This window comes from Ranitomeya imitator, chromosome 5 (genome assembly GCF_032444005.1).
Source record: "Ranitomeya imitator isolate aRanImi1 chromosome 5, aRanImi1.pri, whole genome shotgun sequence".
NCBI classification, from domain to species: Eukaryota; Metazoa; Chordata; class Amphibia; order Anura; family Dendrobatidae; genus Ranitomeya; species Ranitomeya imitator.
In genome coordinates this window covers 713,090,399-713,111,496 of record NC_091286.1, presented here as the reverse complement: position 1 = coordinate 713,111,496, position 21,098 = coordinate 713,090,399, and the positions used below count along the sequence as shown (strand labels likewise).

General features: G+C 63.0%; 2 protein-coding genes across 2 annotated transcripts in view; both read right to left on the bottom strand.

Annotated features, from left to right (window-relative positions):
- Positions 1-157, bottom strand: part of LOC138638929 (zinc finger protein 271-like) — a 203,522-nt gene extending 203,365 nt beyond the window's left edge. The window contains exon 1 of the mRNA XM_069728683.1: positions 76-157. The gene's annotated coding sequence lies outside the window, so the exon portion shown is untranslated. The remainder of the gene's footprint in view (positions 1-75) is intronic.
- The window catches only part of LOC138637975 (uncharacterized), a 71,918-nt gene that overhangs the window by 2,693 nt on the left and 48,127 nt on the right, over positions 1-21,098 (bottom strand). The window lies entirely within an intron of this gene.

Sequence of the window (21,098 nt, the reverse complement as noted above, 5' to 3'; positions counted from 1 at the left end):
TAATACAAAGCTGTAAATTCATCCTCATGAATCAGCGCCGAAGTCTCCTCCGCGGAAGAGCAGCCGCCGCCTCACCTCACACAGCGGCCGCGGGTCCTCCGCACAGAGACAACAACCGACACCTACCGCACAGCAACAGCGGAAGGACCTGTGCTGACGTCACCGGCACGTGACCAGAAGAGGTGGAGCTAGAAGAGACAGGTCGGTGAAGAAACTACGATGACGTCACCTCCACAAGGGGCGGAGCGTATTGGAAGAGTTACTGTGGAGACCCGAGAGCCCCGGCACTGCTGGGACTTGTAGTTCTCTCATTAGTCGGCTCCGCTGTTGTCTGTCGGTCTCCTCAGTCTCCGCTCACTGATCTCAGCGCTGAGCTCCGCATCCATGTGTGCCGATCCCTCCCCTGAGGAGTGTTGACCCCATGATCCCCCCAAAGAATTCTCATCCCCCGTCCTGAGGAGCCGCTCCCTCTTCCCCCACCTTGACAGCACTAATCCCCGTCCTGAAAAGCCGCTCCCTCTTCTCCCACCCTGAGAGCACTAATCCTCGTCCTGAGGAGCCGCTCCCTCTTCCCCCACCCTGAGAGCACTAATCCCCGTCCTGAGGAGCCGCTCCCTCTTCCCCCACCTTGAGGGCACTAATCCCCGTCCTGAGGAGCCGCTCCCTCTTCCCCCACCTTGAGGGCACTAATCCCCGTCCTGAGGAGCCGCTCCCTCTTCCCCCACCTTGAGAGCACTAATCCCCGTCCTGAAAAGCCGCTCCCTCTTCTCCCACCCTGAGAGCTCTAATCCCCGTCCTGAGGGGCCGCTCCCTCTTCCCCCACCTTGACAGCACTAATCCCCGTCCTGAAAAGCCGCTCCCTCTTCCCCCACCTTGAGAGCACTAATCCCCGTCCTGAAAAGCCGCTCCCTCTTCTCCCACCCTGAGAGCTCTAATCCCCGTCCTGAGGGGCCGATCCCTCTTCCCCCACCTTGAGAGCACTAATCCCCGTCCTGAAAAGCCGCTCCCTCTTCTCCCACCATGAGAGCACTAATCCCCGTCCTGAGGAGCCGCTCCCTCTTCTCCCACCTTGAGAGCACTAATCCCCGTCCTGAGGAGCCGCTCCCTCTTCCCCCACCCTGAGAGCACTAATCCCCATCCTGAGGAGCCGCTCCCTCTTCTCCACCCTGAGAGCACTAATCCCCATCCTAAGGAACCGCTCCCTCTTCTCCCACCCTGAGAGCACTAATCCCCGTCCTGAGGAGCAGCTCCCTCTTCCCCCACCCTGAGAGCACTAATCCCAGTCCTGAGGGGCCGCTCCCTCTTCCCCCACCTTGAGGGCACTAATCCCCGTCCTGAGGAGCCACTCCCTCTTCCCCCACCCTGAGAGCACTAATCCCCGTCCTGAGGAGCGCCACACCCTCCTCTCCCACCGAGTGCACTAATCCCCATCCTGAGGAGCCGCTCCCTCTTCTCCACCCTGAGAGCACTAATCCCCATCCTGAGGAGCCGCTCCCTCTTCTCCACCCTGAGAGCACTAATCCCCATCCTGAGGAGCCGCTCCCTCTTCTCCCACCCTGAGAGCACTAATCCCCGTCCTGAGGAGCGCCACACCCTCTTCTCCCACCGAGTGCACTAATCCCCATCCTGAGGAGCCGCTCCCTCTTCTCCACCCTGAGAGCACTAATCCCCATCCTGAGGAGCCGCTCCCTCTTCTCCACCCTGAGAGCACTAATCCCCATCCTGAGGAGCCGCTCCCTCTTCTCCCACCCTGAGAGCGCTAATCCCCGTCCTGAGGAGCCGCTCCCTCTTCCCCCACCCTGAGAGCGCTAATCCCCGTCCTGAGGAGCCACTCCCTCTTCCCCCACCCTGAGAGCACTAATCCCAGTCCTGAGGGGCCGCTCCCTCTTCTCCCATCCTGAGAGCACTAATCCCCGTCCTGAGGAGCTGCTCCCTCTTCCCCCACCCTGAGAGCACTAATCCCCGTCCTGAGGAGCGCCGCTCCCTCTTCCCCCACCCTGAGAGCACTAATCCCCATCCTGATGAGTGCCGCTCCCTCTTCCCCCACCCTGAGAGCGCTAATCCCCGTCCTGAGGGGCCGCTCCCTCTTCCCCCACCTTGAGGGCACTAATCCCCGTCCTGAGGAGCCGCTCCCTCTTCCCCCACCCTGAGAGCACTAATCCCCGTCCTGAAAAGCCGCTCCCTCTTCTCCCACCATGAGAGCACTAATCCCCGTCCTGAGGAGCCGCTCCCTCTTCCCCCACCCTGAGAGCACTAATCCCCGTCCTGAGGAGCCACTCCCTCTTCCCCCACCCTGAGAGCACTAATCCCCGTCCTGAGGAGCGCCACACCCTCTTCTCCCACCGAGTGCACTAATCCCCGTCCTGAGGAGCCGCTCCCTCTTCTCCCACCCTGAGAGCACTAATCCCCGTCCTGAGGAGCCGCTCCCTCTTCTCCCACCCTGAGAGCGCTAATCCCCGTCCTGAGGAGCCACTCCCTCTTCCCCCACCCTGAGAGCACTAATCCCCATCCTGAGGAGCCGCTCCCTCTTCTCCACCCTGAGAGCACTAATCCCCATCCTGAGGAACCGCTCCCTCTTCTCCCACCCTGAGAGCACTAATCCCCGTCCTGAGGAGCAGCTCCCTCTTCCCCCACCCTGAGAGCACTAATCCCAGTCCTGAGGGGCCGCTCCCTCTTCCCCCACCTTGAGGGCACTAATCCCCGTCCTGAGGAGCCACTCCCTCTTCCCCCACCCTGAGAGCACTAATCCCCGTCCTGAGGAGCGCCACACCCTCTTCTCCCACCGAGTGCACTAATCCCCGTCCTGAGGAGCCGCTCCCTCTTCTCCCACCCTGAGAGCACTAATCCCCGTCCTGAGGAGCCACTCCCTCTTCCCCCACCCTGAGAGCACTAATCTCCTCCTGAGGAGCCGCTCCCTCTTCTCCCACCCTGAGAGCACTAATCCCCGTCCTGAGGAGCGCCACACCCTCTTCTCCCACCGAGTGCACTAATCCCCATCCTGAGGAGCCGCTCCCTCTTCTCCACCCTGAGAGCACTAATCCCCATCCTGAGGAGCCGCTCCCTCTTCTCCACCCTGAGAGCACTAATCCCCATCCTGAGGAGCCGCTCCCTCTTCTCCCACCCTGAGAGCGCTAATCCCCGTCCTGAGGAGCCGCTCCCTCTTCCCCCACCCTGAGAGCGCTAATCCCCGTCCTGAGGAGCCACTCCCTCTTCCCCCACCCTGAGAGCACTAATCCCAGTCCTGAGGGGCCGCTCCCTCTTCTCCCATCCTGAGAGCACTAATCCCCGTCCTGAGGAGCTGCTCCCTCTTCCCCCACCCTGAGAGCACTAATCCCCGTCCTGAGGAGCGCCGCTCCCTCTTCCCCCACCCTGAGAGCACTAATCCCCATCCTGATGAGTGCCGCTCCCTCTTCCCCCACCCTGAGAGCGCTAATCCCCGTCCTGAGGGGCCGCTCCCTCTTCCCCCACCTTGAGGGCACTAATCCCCGTCCTGAGGAGCCGCTCCCTCTTCCCCCACCCTGAGAGCACTAATCCCCGTCCTGAAAAGCCGCTCCCTCTTCCTCCACCCTGAGAGCACTAATCCCCGTCCTGAGGAGCCGGTCCCTCTTCTCCCACCATGAGAGCACTAATCCCCGTCCTGAGGAGCCGCTCCCTCTTCTCCCACCATGAGAGCACTAATCCCCATCCTGAGGAGCAGCTCCCTCTTCCCCCACCCTGAGAGCACTAATCCCAGTCCTGAGGGGCCGCTCCCTCTTCTCCCACCCTGAGAGCACTAATCCCCGTCCTGAGGAGCAGCTCCCTCTTCCCCCACCCTGAGAGCACTAATCCCAGTCCTGAGGGGCCGCTCCCTCTTCCCCCACCTTGAGGGCACTAATCCCCGTCCTGAGGAGCCGCTCCCTCTTCTCCCACCATGAGAGCACTAATCCCCATCCTGAGGAGCAGCTCCCTCTTCCCCCACCCTGAGAGCACTAATCCCAGTCCTGAGGGGCCGCTCCCTCTTCTCCCACCCTGAGAGCACTAATCCCCGTCCTGAGGAGCAGCTCCCTCTTCCCCCACCCTGAGAGCACTAATCCCAGTCCTGAGGGGCCGCTCCCTCTTCCCCCACCTTGAGGGCACTAATCCCCGTCCTGAGGAGCCACTCCCTCTTCCCCCACCCTGAGAGCACTAATCTCCGTCCTGAGGAGCCGCTCCCTCTTCTCCCACCCTGAGAGCACTAATCCCCGTCCTGAGGAGCGCCACACCCTCTTTTCCCACCGAGTGCACTAATCCCCGTCCTGAGGAGCCGCTCCCTCTTCTCCCACCCTGAGAGCACTAATCCCCGTCCTGAGGAGCCACTCCCTCTTCCCCCACCCTGAGAGCACTAATCTCCGTCCTGAGGAGCCGCTCCCTCTTCTCCCACCCTGAGAGCACTAATCCCCGTCCTGAGGAGCGCCACACCCTCTTCTCCCACCGAGTGCACTAATCCCCATCCTGAGGAGCCGCTCCCTCTTCTCCACCCTGAGAGCACTAATCCCCATCCTGAGGAGCCGCTCCCTCTTCTCCACCCTGAGAGCACTAATCCCCATCCTGAGGAGCCGCTCCCTCTTCTCCCACCCTGAGAGCGCTAATCCCCGTCCTGAGGAGCCGCTCCCTCTTCCCCCACCCTGAGAGCGCTAATCCCCGTCCTGAGGAGCCACTCCCTCTTCCCCCACCCTGAGAGCACTAATCCCAGTCCTGAGGGGCCGCTCCCTCTTCTCCCATCCTGAGAGCACTAATCCCCGTCCTGAGGAGCTGCTCCCTCTTCCCCCACCCTAAGAGCACTAATCCCCGTCCTGAGGAGCGCCGCTCCCTCTTCCCCCACCCTGAGAGCACTAATCCCCATCCTGATGAGTGCCGCTCCCTCTTCCCCCACCCTGAGAGCGCTAATCCCCGTCCTGAGGGGCCGCTCCCTCTTCCCCCACCTTGAGGGCACTAATCCCCGTCCTGAGGAGCCGCTCCCTCTTCCCCCACCCTGAGAGCACTAATCCCAGTCCTGAGGGGCCGCTCCCTCTTCTCCCACCCTGAGAGCACTAATCCCCGTCCTGAGGAGCAGCTCCCTCTTCCCCCACCCTGAGAGCACTAATCCCAGTCCTGAGGGGCCGCTCCCTCTTCCTCCACCTTGAGGGCACTAATCCCCGTCCTGAGGAGCCACTCCCTCTTCCCCCACCCTGAGAGCACTAATCCCCGTCCTGAGGAGCGCCACACCCTCTTCTCCCACCGAGTGCACTAATCCCCGTCCTGAGGAGCCGCTCCCTCTTCTCCCACCCTGAGAGCACTAATCCCCGTCCTGAGGAGCCACTCCCTCTTCCCCCACCCTGAGAGCACTAATCTCCGTCCTGAGGAGCCGCTCCCTCTTCTCCCACCCTGAGAGCACTAATCCCCGTCCTGAGGAGCGCCACACCCTCTTCTCCCACCGAGTGCACTAATCCCCATCCTGAGGAGCCGCTCCCTCTTCTCCACCCTGAGAGCACTAATCCCCATCCTGAGGAGCCGCTCCCTCTTCTCCACCCTGAGAGCACTAATCCCCATCCTGAGGAGCCGCTCCCTCTTCTCCCACCCTGAGAGCGCTAATCCCCGTCCTGAGGAGCCGCTCCCTCTTCCCCCACCCTGAGAGCGCTAATCCCCGTCCTGAGGAGCCACTCCCTCTTCCCCCACCCTGAGAGCACTAATCCCAGTCCTGAGGGGCCGCTCCCTCTTCTCCCATCCTGAGAGCACTAATCCCCGTCCTGAGGAGCTGCTCCCTCTTCCCCCACCCTGAGAGCACTAATCCCCGTCCTGAGGAGCGCCGCTCCCTCTTCCCCCACCCTGAGAGCACTAATCCCCATCCTGATGAGTGCCGCTCCCTCTTCCCCCACCCTGAGAGCGCTAATCCCCGTCCTGAGGGGCCGCTCCCTCTTCCCCCACCTTGAGGGCACTAATCCCCGTCCTGAGGAGCCGCTCCCTCTTCCCCCACCCTGAGAGCACTAATCCCCGTCCTGAGGAGCCGCTCCCTCTTCCCCCACCCTGAGAGCGCTAATCCCCGTCCTGAGGAGCCGCTCCCTCTTCTCCACCCTGAGAGCACTAATCCCAGTCCTGAGGAGCCGCTCCCTCTTCCCCCACCTTGAGGGCACTAATCCCCGTCCTGAGGAGCCGCTCCCTCTTCCCCCACCCTGAGAGCGCTAATCCCCGTCCTGAGGAGCCGCTCCCTCTTCCCCCACCCTGAGAGCGCTAATCCCCGTCCTGAGGAGCCGCTCCCTCTTCCCCCACCCTGAGAGCCCTAATCCCCGTCCTGAGGAGCCGCTCCCTCTTCCCCCACCCTGAGAGCGCTAATCCCCGTCCTGAGGAGCCGATCCCTCTTCCCCCCCCCCTGAGAGCACTAATCCCCGTCCTGAGGAGCCGCTCCCTCTTCCCCCACCCTGAGAGCGCTAATCCCCGTCCTGAGGAGCCGCTCCCTCTTCCCCCACCCTGAGAGCGCTAATCCCCTTCCTGAGGAGCCGCTCCCTCTTCCCCCACCCTGAGAGCTCTAATCCCCGTCCTGAGGAGCCGCTCCCTCTTCCCCCACCCTGAGAGCACTAATCCCCGTCCTGAGGAGCCGCTCCCTCTTCCCCCACCTTGAGAGCACTAATCCCCGTCCTGAAAAGCCGCTCCCTCTTCTCCCACCATGAGAGCACTAATCCCCGTCCTGAGGGGCCGCTCCCTCTTCCCCCACCTTGAGAGCACTAATCCCCGTCCTGAAAAGCCGCTCCCTCTTCTCCCACCATGAGAGCGCTAATCCCCGTCCTGATGAGCGCCGCTCCCTCTTCTCCCATCCTGAGAGCACTAATCCCCGTCCTGATGAGCGCCGCTCCCTCTTCCCCCACCCTGAGAGCACTAATCCCCGTCCTGAGGAGCGCCGCTCCCTCTTCCCCCACCCTGAGAGCACTAATCCCCGTCCTGAGGAGCCGCTCCCTCTTCCCCCACCCTGAGAGCACTAATCCCCATCCTGAGGAGCCGCTCCCTCTTCCCCCACCCTGAGAGCGCTAATCCCCGTCCTGAGGGGCCGCTCCCTCTTCTCCACCCTGAGAGCACTAATCCCAGTCCTGAGGAGCCGCTCCCTCTTCCCCCACCTTGAGGGCACTAATCCCCGTCCTGAGGAGCCGCTCCCTCTTCCCCCACCCTGAGAGCTCTAATCCCCGTCCTGAGGAGCCGCTCCCTCTTCTCCACCCTGAGAGCACTAATCCCAGTCCTGAGGGGCCGCTCCCTCTTCCCCCACCCTGAGAGCTCTAATCCCCGTCCTGAGGAGCCGCTCCCTCTTCCCCCACCTTGAGAGCACTAATCCCCGTCCTGAAAAGCCGCTCCCTCTTCTCCCACCATGAGAGCACTAATCCCCGTCCTGAGGGGCCGCTCCCTCTTCCCCCACCTTGAGAGCACTAATCCCCGTCCTGAAAAGCCGCTCCCTCTTCTCCCAACATGAGAGCGCTAATCCCCGTCCTGAGGGGCCGCTCCCTCTTCCCCCACCTTGAGAGCACTAATCCCCGTCCTGAAAAGCCGCTCCCTCTTCTCCCACCATGAGAGCACTAATCCCCGTCCTGAGGAGCCGCTCCCTCTTCTCCCACCTTGAGAGCACTAATCCCCGTCCTGAGGAGCCGCTCCCTCTTCTCCCACCCTGAGAGCGCTAATCCCCGTCCTGAGGAGCCACTCCCTCTTCCCCCACCCTGAGAGCACTAATCCCCATCCTGAGGAGCCGCTCCCTCTTCTCCACCCTGAGAGCACTAATCCCCATCCTGAGGAACCGCTCCCTCTTCTCCCACCCTGAGAGCACTAATCCCCGTCCTGAGGAGCAGCTCCCTCTTCCCCCACCCTGAGAGCACTAATCCCAGTCCTGAGGGGCCGCTCCCTCTTCCCCCACCTTGAGGGCACTAATCCCCGTCCTGAGGAGCCACTCCCTCTTCCCCCACCCTGAGAGCACTAATCCCCGTCCTGAGGAGCGCCACACCCTCCTCTCCCACCGAGTGCACTAATCCCCGTCCTGAGGAGCCGCTCCCTCTTCTCCCACCCTGAGAGCACTAATCCCCGTCCTGAGGAGCCACTCCCTCTTCCCCCACCCTGAGAGCACTAATCTCCGTCCTGAGGAGCCGCTCCCTCTTCTCCCACCCTGAGAGCACTAATCCCCGTCCTGAGGAGCGCCACACCCTCTTCTCCCACCGAGTGCACTAATCCCCATCCTGAGGAGCCGCTCCCTCTTCTCCACCCTGAGAGCACTAATCCCCATCCTGAGGAGCCGCTCCCTCTTCTCCACCCTGAGAGCACTAATCCCCATCCTGAGGAGCCGCTCCCTCTTCTCCCACCCTGAGAGCGCTAATCCCCGTCCTGAGGAGCCGCTCCCTCTTCCCCCACCCTGAGAGCGCTAATCCCCGTCCTGAGGAGCCACTCCCTCTTCCCCCACCCTGAGAGCACTAATCCCAGTCCTGAGGGGCCGCTCCCTCTTCTCCCATCCTGAGAGCACTAATCCCCGTCCTGAGGAGCTGCTCCCTCTTCCCCCACCCTGAGAGCACTAATCCCCGTCCTGAGGAGCGCCGCTCCCTCTTCCCCCACCCTGAGAGCACTAATCCCCATCCTGATGAGTGCCGCTCCCTCTTCCCCCACCCTGAGAGCGCTAATCCCCGTCCTGAGGGGCCGCTCCCTCTTCCCCCACCTTGAGGGCACTAATCCCCGTCCTGAGGAGCCGCTCCCTCTTCCCCCACCCTGAGAGCACTAATCCCCGTCCTGAAAAGCCGCTCCCTCTTCTCCCACCATGAGAGCACTAATCCCCGTCCTGAGGAGCCGCTCCCTCTTCCCCCACCCTGAGAGCACTAATCCCCGTCCTGAGGAGCCACTCCCTCTTCCCCCACCCTGAGAGCACTAATCCCCGTCCTGAGGAGCGCCACACCCTCTTCTCCCACCGAGTGCACTAATCCCCGTCCTGAGGAGCCGCTCCCTCTTCTCCCACCCTGAGAGCACTAATCCCCGTCCTGAGGAGCCGCTCCCACTTCTCCCACCCTGAGAGCGCTAATCCCCGTCCTGAGGAGCCACTCCCTCTTCCCCCACCCTGAGAGCACTAATCCCCATCCTGAGGAGCCGCTCCCTCTTCTCCACCCTGAGAGCACTAATCCCCATCCTGAGGAACCGCTCCCTCTTCTCCCACCCTGAGAGCACTAATCCCCGTCCTGAGGAGCAGCTCCCTCTTCCCCCACCCTGAGAGCACTAATCCCAGTCCTGAGGGGCCGCTCCCTCTTCCCCCACCTTGAGGGCACTAATCCCCGTCCTGAGGAGCCACTCCCTCTTCCCCCACCCTGAGAGCACTAATCCCCGTCCTGAGGAGCGCCACACCCTCTTCTCCCACCGAGTGCACTAATCCCCGTCCTGAGGAGCCGCTCCCTCTTCTCCCACCCTGAGAGCACTAATCCCCGTCCTGAGGAGCCACTCCCTCTTCCCCCACCCTGAGAGCACTAATCTCCGTCCTGAGGAGCCGCTCCCTCTTCTCCCACCCTGAGAGCACTAATCCCCGTCCTGAGGAGCGCCACACCCTCTTCTCCCACCGAGTGCACTAATCCCCATCCTGAGGAGCCGCTCCCTCTTCTCCACCCTGAGAGCACTAATCCCCATCCTGAGGAGCCGCTCCCTCTTCTCCCACCCTGAGAGCGCTAATCCCCGTCCTGAGGAGCCGCTCCCTCTTCCCCCACCCTGAGAGCGCTAATCCCCGTCCTGAGGAGCCACTCCCTCTTCCCCCACCCTGAGAGCACTAATCCCAGTCCTGAGGGGCCGCTCCCTCTTCTCCCATCCTGAGAGCACTAATCCCCGTCCTGAGGAGCTGCTCCCTCTTCCCCCACCCTGAGAGCACTAATCCCCGTCCTGAGGAGCGCCGCTCCCTCTTCCCCCACCCTGAGAGCACTAATCCCCATCCTGATGAGTGCCGCTCCCTCTTCCCCCACCCTGAGAGCGCTAATCCCCGTCCTGAGGGGCCGCTCCCTCTTCCCCCACCTTGAGGGCACTAATCCCCGTCCTGAGGAGCCGCTCCCTCTTCCCCCACCCTGAGAGCACTAATCCCCGTCCTGAAAAGCCGCTCCCTCTTCCTCCACCCTGAGAGCACTAATCCCCGTCCTGAGGAGCCGCTCCCTCTTCTCCCACCATGAGAGCACTAATCCCCGTCCTGAGGAGCCGCTCCCTCTTCTCCCACCATGAGAGCACTAATCCCCATCCTGAGGAGCAGCTCCCTCTTCCCCCACCCTGAGAGCACTAATCCCAGTCCTGAGGGGCCGCTCCCTCTTCTCCCACCCTGAGAGCACTAATCCCCGTCCTGAGGAGCAGCTCCCTCTTCCCCCACCCTGAGAGCACTAATCCCAGTCCTGAGGGGCCGCTCCCTCTTCCCCCACCTTGAGGGCACTAATCCCCGTCCTGAGGAGCCACTCCCTCTTCCCCCACCCTGAGAGCACTAATCTCCGTTCTGAGGAGCCGCTCCCTCTTCTCCCACCCTGAGAGCACTAATCCCCGTCCTGAGGAGCGCCACACCCTCTTCTCCCACCGAGTGCACTAATCCCCGTCCTGAGGAGCCGCTCCCTCTTCTCCCACCCTGAGAGCACTAATCCCCGTCCTGAGGAGCCACTCCCTCTTCCCCCACCCTGAGAGCACTAATCTCCGTCCTGAGGAGCCGCTCCCTCTTCTCCCACCCTGAGAGCACTAATCCCCGTCCTGAGGAGCGCCACACCCTCTTCTCCCACCGAGTGCACTAATCCCCATCCTGAGGAGCCGCTCCCTCTTCTCCACCCTGAGAGCACTAATCCCCATCCTGAGGAGCCGCTCCCTCTTCTCCACCCTGAGAGCACTAATCCCCATCCTGAGGAGCCGCTCCCTCTTCTCCCACCCTGAGAGCGCTAATCCCCGTCCTGAGGAGCCGCTCCCTCTTAGCCCACCCTGAGAGCGCTAATCCCCGTCCTGAGGAGCCACTCCCTCTTCCCCCACCCTGAGAGCACTAATCCCAGTCCTGAGGGGCCGCTCCCTCTTCTCCCATCCTGAGAGCACTAATCCCCGTCCTGAGGAGCTGCTCCCTCTTCCCCCACCCTGAGAGCACTAATCCCCATCCTGAGGAGCGCCGCTCCCTCTTCCCCCACCCTGAGAGCACTAATCCCCATCCTGATGAGTGCCGCTCCCTCTTCCCCCACCCTGAGAGCGCTAATCCCCGTCCTGAGGGGCCGCTCCCTCTTCCCCCACCTTGAGGGCACTAATCCCCGTCCTGAGGAGCCGCTCCCTCTTCCCCCACCCTGAGAGCACTAATCCCCGTCCTGAAAAGCCGCTCCCTCTTCTCCCACCATGAGAGCACTAATCCCCGTCCTGAGGAGCCGCTCCCTCTTCCCCCACCCTGAGAGCACTAATCCCAGTCCTGAGGGGCCGCTCCCTCTTCTCCCACCCTGAGAGCACTAATCCCCGTCCTGAGGAGCAGCTCCCTCTTCCCCCACCCTGAGAGCACTAATCCCAGTCCTGAGGGGCCGCTCCCTCTTCCCCCACCCTGAGAGCACTAATCCCCATCCTGATGAGTGCCGCTCCCTCTTCCCCCACCCTGAGAGCGCTAATCCCCGTCCTGAGGGGCCGCTCCCTCTTCCCCCACCTTGAGGGCACTAATCCCCGTCCTGAGGAGCCGCTCCCTCTTCCCCCACCCTGAGAGCACTAATCCCCGTCCTGAAAAGCCGCTCCCTCTTCTCCCACCATGAGAGCACTAATCCCCGTCCTGAGGAGCCGCTCCCTCTTCCCCCACCTTGAGGGCACTAATCCCCGTCCTGAGGAGCCGCTCCCTCTTCCCCCACCCTGAGAGCACTAATCCCCGTCCTGAAAAGCCGCTCCCTCTTCTCCCACCATGAGAGCACTAATCCCCGTCCTGAGGAGCCGCTCCCTCTTCCCCCACCCTGAGAGCACTAATCCCAGTCCTGAGGGGCCGCTCCCTCTTCTCCCACCCTGAGAGCACTAATCCCCGTCCTGAGGAGCTGCTCCCTCTTCCCCCACCCTGAGAGCACTAATCCCCGTCCTGAGGAGCGCCGCTCCCTCTTCCCCCACCCTGAGAGCACTAATCCCCATCCTGATGAGTGCCGCTCCCTCTTCCCCCACCCTGAGAGCGCTAATCCCCGTCCTGAGGGGCCGCTCCCTCTTCCCCCACCTTGAGGGCACTAATCCCCGTCCTGAGGAGCCGCTCCCTCTTCCCCCACCCTGAGAGCACTAATCCCCGTCCTGAAAAGCCGCTCCCTCTTCTCCCACCATGAGAGCACTAATCCCCATCCTGAGGAGCCGCTCCCTCTTCTCCCACCCTGAGAGCGCTAATCCCCGTCCTGAGGAGCCGCTCCCTCTTCCCCCACCCTGAGAGCGCTAATCCCCGTCCTGAGGAGCCACTCCCTCTTCCCCCACCCTGAGAGCACTAATCCCAGTCCTGAGGGGCCGCTCCCTCTTCTCCCATCCTGAGAGCACTAATCCCCGTCCTGAGGAGCTGCTCCCTCTTCCCCCACCCTGAGAGCACTAATCCCCGTCCTGAGGAGCGCCGCTCCCTCTTCCCCCACCCTGAGAGCACTAATCCCCATCCTGATGAGTGCCGCTCCCTCTTCCCCCACCCTGAGAGCGCTAATCCCCGTCCTGAGGGGCCGCTCCCTCTTCCCCCACCTTGAGGGCACTAATCCCCGTCCTGAGGAGCCGCTCCCTCTTCCCCCACCCTGAGAGCACTAATCCCCGTCCTGAAAAGCCGCTCCCTCTTCTCCCACCATGAGAGCACTAATCCCCGTCCTGAGGAGCCGCTCCCTCTTCCCCCACCCTGAGAGCACTAATCCCAGTCCTGAGGGGCCGCTCCCTCTTCTCCCACCCTGAGAGCACTAATCCCCGTCCTGAGGAGCAGCTCCCTCTTCCCCCACCCTGAGAGCACTAATCCCAGTCCTGAGGGGCCGCTCCCTCTTCCCCCACCTTGAGGGCACTAATCCCCGTCCTGAGGAGCCACTCCCTCTTCCCCCACCCTGAGAGCACTAATCTCCGTCCTGAGGAGCCGCTCCCTCTTCTCCCACCCTGAGAGCACTAATCCCCGTCCTGAGGAGCGCCACACCCTCTTCTCCCACCGAGTGCACTAATCCCCGTCCTGAGGAGCCGCTCCCTCTTCTCCCACCCTGAGAGCACTAATCCCCGTCCTGAGGAGCCACTCCCTCTTCCCCCACCCTGAGAGCACTAATCTCCGTCCTGAGGAGCCGCTCCCTCTTCTCCCACCCTGAGAGCACTAATCCCCGTCCTGAGGAGCGCCACACCCTCTTCTCCCACCGAGTGCACTAATCCCCATCCTGAGGAGCCGCTCCCTCTTCTCCACCCCGAGAGCACTAATCCCCATCCTGAGGAGCCGCTCCCTCTTCTCCACCCTGAGAGCACTAATCCCAGTCCTGAGGGGCCGCTCCCTCTTCTCCCATCCTGAGAGCACTAATCCCCGTCCTGAGGAGCTGCTCCCTCTTCCCCCACCCTGAGAGCACTAATCCCCGTCCTGAGGAGCGCCGCTCCCTCTTCCCCCACCCTGAGAGCACTAATCCCCATCCTGATGAGTGCCGCTCCCTCTTCCCCCACCCTGAGAGCGCTAATCCCCGTCCTGAGGGGCCGCTCCCTCTTCCCCCACCTTGAGGGCACTAATCCCCGTCCTGAGGAGCCGCTCCCTCTTCCCCCACCCTGAGAGCACTAATCCCCGTCCTGAAAAGCCGCTCCCTCTTCTCCCACCATGAGAGCACTAATCCCCGTCCTGAGGAGCCGCTCCCTCTTCCCCCACCCTGAGAGCACTAATCCCCGTCCTGAGGAGCCACTCCCTCTTCCCCCACCCTGAGAGCACTAATCCCCGTCCTGAGGAGCGCCACACCCTCTTCTCCCACCGAGTGCACTAATCCCCGTCCTGAGGAGCCGCTCCCTCTTCTCCCACCCTGAGAGCACTAATCCCCGTCCTGAGGAGCCGCTCCCTCTTCTCCCACCCTGAGAGCGCTAATCCCCGTCCTGAGGAGCCACTCCCTCTTCCCCCACCCTGAGAGCACTAATCCCCATCCTGAGGAGCCGCTCCCTCTTCTCCACCCTGAGAGCACTAATCCCCATCCTGAGGAACCGCTCCCTCTTCTCCCACCCTGAGAGCACTAATCCCCGTCCTGAGGAGCAGCTCCCTCTTCCCCCACCCTGAGAGCACTAATCCCAGTCCTGAGGGGCCGCTCCCTCTTCCCCCACCTTGAGGGCACTAATCCCCGTCCTGAGGAGCCACTCCCTCTTCCCCCACCCTGAGAGCACTAATCCCCGTCCTGAGGAGCGCCACACCCTCTTCTCCCACCGAGTGCACTAATCCCCGTCCTGAGGAGCCGCTCCCTCTTCTCCCACCCTGAGAGCACTAATCCCCGTCCTGAGGAGCCACTCCCTCTTCCCCCACCCTGAGAGCACTTATCTCCGTCCTGAGGAGCCGCTCCCTCTTCTCCCACCCTGAGAGCACTAATCCCCGTCCTGAGGAGCGCCACACCCTCTTCTCCCACCGAGTGCACTAATCCCCATCCTGAGGAGCCGCTCCCTCTTCTCCACCCTGAGAGCACTAATCCCCATCCTGAGGAGCCGCTCCCTCTTCTCCACCCTGAGAGCACTAATCCCCATCCTGAGGAGCCGCTCCCTCTTCTCCCACCCTGAGAGCGCTAATCCCCGTCCTGAGGAGCCGCTCCCTCTTCCCCCACCCTGAGAACGCTAATCCCCGTCCTGAGGAACCGGTCCCTCCTCCCCCACCCTGAGAGCACTAATCCCCATCCTGAGGAGCCGCTCCCTCTTCCCCCACCCTGAGAGCACTAATCCCCGTCCTGAGGGGCCGCTCCCTCTTCCCCCACCCTGAGAGCACTAATCCCCATCCTGAGGAGCCGCTCCCTCTTCCCCCACCCTGAGAGCACTAATCCCAGTCCTGAGGGGCCGCTCCCTCTTCCCCCACCTTGAGGGCACTAATCTCCGTCCTGAGGAGCCGCTCCCTCTTCTCCCACCCTGAGAGCACTAATCCCCGTCCTGAGGAGCGCCACGCCCTCTTCTCCCACCGAGTGCACTAATCCCCATCCTGAGGAGCCGCTCCCTCTTCTCCACCCTGAGAGCACTAATCCCCATCCTGAGGAGCCGCTCCCTCTTCTCCCACCCTGAGAGCACTAATCCCAGTCCTGAGGGGCCGCTCCCTCTTCCCCCACCCTGAGAGCACTAATCCCCATCCTGAGGAGCCGCTCCCTCTTCCCCCACCCTGAGAGCACTAATCCCAGTCCTGAGGGGCCGCTCCCTCTTCCCCCACCTTGAGGGCACTAATCTCCGTCCTGAGGAGCCGCTCCCTCTTCTCCCACCCTGAGAGCACTAATCCCCGTCCTGAGGAGCGCCACACCCTCTTCTCCCACCGAGTGCACTAATCCCCATCCTGAGGAGCCGCTCCCTCTTCTCCACCCTGAGAGCACTAATCCCCATCCTGAGGAGCCGCTCCCTCTTCTCCCACCCTGAGAGCGCTAATCCCCGTCCTGAGGAGCCGCTCCCTCTTCCCCCACCCTGAGAGCGCTAATCCCCATCCTGAGGAGCCACTCCCTCTTCCCCCACCCTGAGATCACTAATCCCCGTCCTGAGGAGCTGCTCCCTCTTCCCCCACCCTGAGAGCACTAATCTCCGTCCTGAGGAGCCGCTCCCTCTTCTCCCACCCTGAGAGCACTAATCCCCGTCCTGAGGAGCGCCACACCCTCTTCTCCCACCGAGTGCACTAATCCCCATCCTGAGGAGCCGCTCCCTCTTCTCCACCCTGAGAGCACTAATCCCCATCCTGAGGAGCCGCTCCCTCTTCTCCCACCCTGAGAGCGCTAATCCCCGTCCTGAGGAGCCGCTCCCTCTTCCCCCACCCTGAAAGCGCTAATCCCCGTCCTGAGGAGTCACTCCCTCTTCCCCCACCCTGAGAGCACTAATCCCAGTCCTGAGGGGCCGCTCCCTCTTCTCCCATCCTGAGAGCACTAATCCCCGTCCTGAGGAGCTGCTCCCTCTTCCCCCACCCTGAGAGCACTAATCCCCGTCCTGAGGAGCGCCGCTCCCTCTTCCCCCACCCTGAGAGCACTAATCCCCATCCTGATGAGTGCCGCTCCCTCTTCCCCCACCCTGAGAGCACTAATCCCCGTCCTGAGGTGCCGCTCCCTCTTCCCCCACCTTGAGGGCACTAATCCCCGTCCTGAGGAGCCGCTCCCTCTTCCCCCACCCTGAGAGCACTAATCCCCGTCCTGAAAAGCCGCTCCCTCTTCTCCCACCATGAGAGCACTAATCCCCGTCCTGAGGAGCCGCTCCCTCTTCCCCCACCCTGAGAGCACTAATCCCCGTCCTGAGGAGCCACTCCCTCTTCCCCCACCCTGAGAGCACTAATCCCCGTCCTGAGGAGCGCCACACCCTCTTCTCCCACCGAGTGCACTAATCCCCATCCTGAGGAGCCGCTCCCTCTTCTCCACCCTGAGAGCACTAATCCCCATCCTGAGGAGCCGCTCCCTCTTCTCCACCCTGAGAGCACTAATCCCCATCCTGAGGAGCCGCTCCCTCTTCTCCCACCCTGAGAGCGCTAATCCCCGTCCTGAGGAGCCGCTCCCTCTTCCCCCACCCTGAGAGCGCTAATCCCCGTCCTGAGGAGCCACTCCCTCTTCCCCCACCCTGAGAGCACTAATCCCAGTCCTGAGGGGCCGCTCCCTCTTCTCCCATCCTGAGAGCACTAATCCCCGTCCTGAGGAGCTGCTCCCTCTTCCCCCACCCTGAGAGCACTAATCCCCGTCCTGAGGAGCGCCGCTCCCTCTTCCCCCACCCTGAGAGCACTAATCCCCATCCTGATGAGTGCCGCTCCCTCTTCCCCCACCCTGAGAGCGCTAATCCCCGTCCTGAGGGGCCACTCCCTCTTCTCCCACCTTGAGGGCACTAATCCCCGTCCTGAGGAGCCGCTCCCTCTTCCCCCACCCTGAGAGCACTAATCCCCGTCCTGAAAAGCCGCTCCCTCTTCCTCCACCCTGAGAGCACTAATCCCCGTCCTGAGGAGCCGCTCCCTCTTCCCCCACCCTGAGAGCACTAATCCCAGTCCTGAGGGGCCGCTCCCTCTTTCCCCACCTTGAGGGCACTAATCCCCGTCCTGAGGAGCCACTCCCTCTTCCCCCACCCTGAGAGCACTAATCCCCGTCTTGAGGAGCGCCACACCCTCTTCTCCCACCGAGTGCACTAATCCCCGTCCTGAGGAGCCACTCCCTCTTCTCCCATCCTGAGAGCACTAATCCCCGTCCTGAGGAGCCACTTCCTCTTCCCCCACCCTGAGAGCACTAATCTCCGTCCTGAGGAGCCGCTCCCTCTTCTCCCACCCTGAGAGCACTAATCCCCGTCCTGAGGAGCGCCACACCCTCTTCTCCCACCGAGTGCACTAATCCCCATCCTGAGGAGCCGCTCCCTCTTCTCCACCCTGAGAGCACTAATCCCCATCCTGAGGAGCCGCTCCCTCTTCTCCACCCTGAGAGCACTAATCCCCATCCTGAGGAGCCGCTCCCTCTTCTCCCACCCTGAGAGCGCTAATCCCCGTCCTGAGGAGCCGCTCCCTCTTCCCCCACCCTGAGAGCGCTAATCCCCGTCCTGAGGAGCCACTCCCTCTTCCCCCACCCTGAGAGCACTAATCCCAGTCCTGAGGGGCCGCTCCCTCTTCTCCCATCCTGAGAGCACTAATCCCCGTCCTGAGGAGCTGCTCCCTCTTCCCCCACCCTGAGAGCACTAATCCCCGTCCTGAGGAGCGCCGCTCCCTCTTCCCCCACCCTGAGAGCACTAATCCCCATCCTGATGAGTGCCGCTCCCTCTTCCCCCACCCTGAGAGCGCTAATCCCCGTCCTGAGGGGCCGCTCCCTCTTCCCCCACCTTGAGGGCACTAATCCCCGTCCTGAGGAGCCGCTCCCTCTTCCCCCACCCTGAGAGCACTAATCCCCGTCCTGAAAAGCCGCTCCCTCTTCCTCCACCCTGAGAGCACTAATCCCCGTCCTGAGGAGCCGCTCCCTCTTCTCCCACCATGAGAGCACTAATCCCCGTCCTGAGGAGCCGCTCCCTCTTCTCCCACCATGAGAGCACTAATCCCCGTCCTGAGGAGCAGCTCCCTCTTCCCCCACCCTGAGAGCACTAATCCCAGTCCTGAGGGGCCGCTCCCTCTTCTCCCACCCTGAGAGCACTAATCCCCGTCCTGAGGAGCAGCTCCCTCTTCCCCCACCCTGAGAGCACTAATCCCAGTCCTGAGGGGCCGCTCCCTCTTCCCCCACCTTGAGGGCACTAATCCCCGTCCTGAGGAGCCACTCCCTCTTCCCCCACCCTGAGAGCACTAATCTCCGTCCTGAGGAGCCGCTCCCTCTTCTCCCACCCTGAGAGCACTAATCCCCGTCCTGAGGAGCGCCACACCCTCTTCTCCCACCGAGTGCACTAATCCCCGTCCTGAGGAGCCGCTCCCTCTTCTCCACCCTGAGAGCACTAATCCCCATCCTGAGGAGCCGCTCCCTCTTCTCCACCCTGAGAGCACTAATCCCCGTCCTGAGGAGCAGCTCCCTCTTCCCCCACCCTGAGAGCACTAATCCCAGTCCTGAGGGGCCGCTCCCTCTTCCCCCACCTTGAGGGCACTAATCCCCGTCCTGAGGAGCCACTCCCTCTTCCCCCACCCTGAGAGCACTAATCCCCGTCCTGAGGAGCGCCACACCCTCTTCTCCCACCGAGTGCACTAATCCCCGTCCTGAGGAGCCGCTCCCTCTTCTCCCACCCTGAGAGCACTAATCCCCGTCCTGAGGAGCCACTCCCTCTTCCCCCACCCTGAGAGCACTTATCTCCGTCCTGAGGAGCAGCTCCCTCTTCTCCCACCCTGAGAGCACTAATCCCCGTCCTGAGGAGCGCCACACCCTCTTCTCCCACCGAGTGCACTAATCCCCATCCAGAGGAGCCGCTCCCTCTTCTCCACCCTGAGAGCACTAATCCCCATCCTGAGGAGCCGCTCCCTCTTCTCCACCCTGAGAGCACTAATCCCCATCCTGAGGAGCCGCTCCCTCTTCTCCCACCCTGAGAGCGCTAATCCCCGTCCTGAGGAGCCGCTCCCTCTTCCCCCACCCTGAGAGCGCTAATCCCCGTCCTGAGGAGCCACTCCCTCTTCCCCCACCCTGAGAGCACTAATCCCAGTCCTGAGGGGCCGCTCCCTCTTCTCCCATCCTGAGAGCACTAATCCCCGTCCTGAGGAGCTGCTCCCTCTTCCCCCACCCTGAGAGCACTAATCCCCGTCCTGAGGAGCGCCGCTCCCTCTTCCCCCACCCTGAGAGCACTAATCCCCATCCTGATGAGTGCCGCTCCCTCTTCCCCCACCCTGAGAGCGCTAATCCCCGTCCTGAGGGGCCGCTCCCTCTTCCCCCACCTTGAGGGCACTAATCCCCGTCCTGAGGAGCCGCTCCCTCTTCCCCCACCCTGAGAGCACTAATCCCCGTCCTGAAAAGCCGCTCCCTCTTCTCCCACCATGAGAGCACTAATCCCCGTCCTGAGGAGCCGCTCCCTCTTCCCCCACCCTGAGAGCACTAATCCCCGTCCTGAGGAGCCACTCCCTCTTCCCCCACCCTGAGAGCACTAATCCCCGTCCTGAGGAGCGCCACACCCTCTTCTCCCACCGAGTGCACTAATCCCCGTCCTGAGGAGCCGCTCCCTCTTCTCCCACCCTGAGAGCACTAATCCCCGTCCTGAGGAGCCGCTCCCTCTTCTCCCACCCTGAGAGCGCTAATCCCCGTCCTGAGGAGCCACTCCCTCTTCCCCCACCCTGAGAGCACTAATCCCCAGCCTGAGGAGCCGCTCCCTCTTCTCCACCCTGAGAGCACTAATCCCCGTCCTGAGGAGCCGCTCCCTCTTCCTCCACCCTGAGAGCACTAATCCCCGTCCTGAGGAGCAGCTCCCTCTTCCCCCACCCTGAGAGCACTAATCCCAGTCCTGAGGGGCCGCTCCCTCTTCTCCCACCCTGAGAGCACTAATCCCCGTCCTGAGGAGCAGCTCCCTCTTCCCCCACCCTGAGAGCACTAATCCCAGTCCTGAGGGGCCGCTCCCTCTTCCCCCACCTTGAGGGCACTAATCCCCGTCCTGAGGAGCCACTCCCTCTTCCCCCACCCTGAGAGCACTAATCCCCGTCCTGAGGAGCGCCACACCCTCTTCTCCCACCGAGTGCACTAATCCCCGTCCTGAGGAGCCGCTCCCTCTTCTCCCACCCTGAGAGCACTAATCCCCGTCCTGAGGAGCCACTCCCTCTTCCCCCACCCTGAGAGCACTAATCTCCGTCCTGAGGAGCCGCTCCCTCTTCTCCCACCCTGAGAGCACTAATCCCCGTCCTGAGGAGCGCCACACCCTCTTCTCCCACCGAGTGCACTAATCCCCATCCTGAGGAGCCGCTCCCTCTTCTCCACCCTGAGAGCACTAATCCCCATCCTGAGGAGCCGCTCCCTCTTCTCCACCCTGAGAGCACTAATCCCCATCCTGAGGAGCCGCTCCCTCTTCTCCCACCCTGAGAGCGCTAATCCCCGTCCTGAGGAGCCGCTCCCTCTTCCCCCACCCTGAGAGCGCTAATCCCCGTCCTGAGGAGCCACTCCCTCTTCCCCCACCCTGAGAGCACTAATCCCAGTCCTGAGGGGCCGCTCCCTCTTCTCCCATCCTGAGAGCACTAATCCCCGTCCTGAGGAGCTGCTCCCTCTTCCCCCACCCTGAGAGCACTAATCCCCGTCCTGAGGAGCGCCGCTCCCTCTTCCCCCACCCTGAGAGCACTAATCCCCATCCTGATGAGTGCCGCTCCCTCTTCCCCCACCCTGAGAGCGCTAATCCCCGTCCTGAGGGGCCGCTCCCTCTTCCCCCACCTTGAGGGCACTAATCCCCATCCTGAGGAGCCGCTCCCTCTTCCCCCACCCTGAGAGCACTAATCCCCGTCCTGAAAAGCCGCTCCCTCTTCTCCCACCATGAGAGCACTAATCCCCGTCCTGAGGAGCCGCTCCCTCTTCCCCCACCCTGAGAGCACTAATCCCCGTCCTGAGGAGCCGCTCCCTCTTCCCCCACCCTGAGAGCAC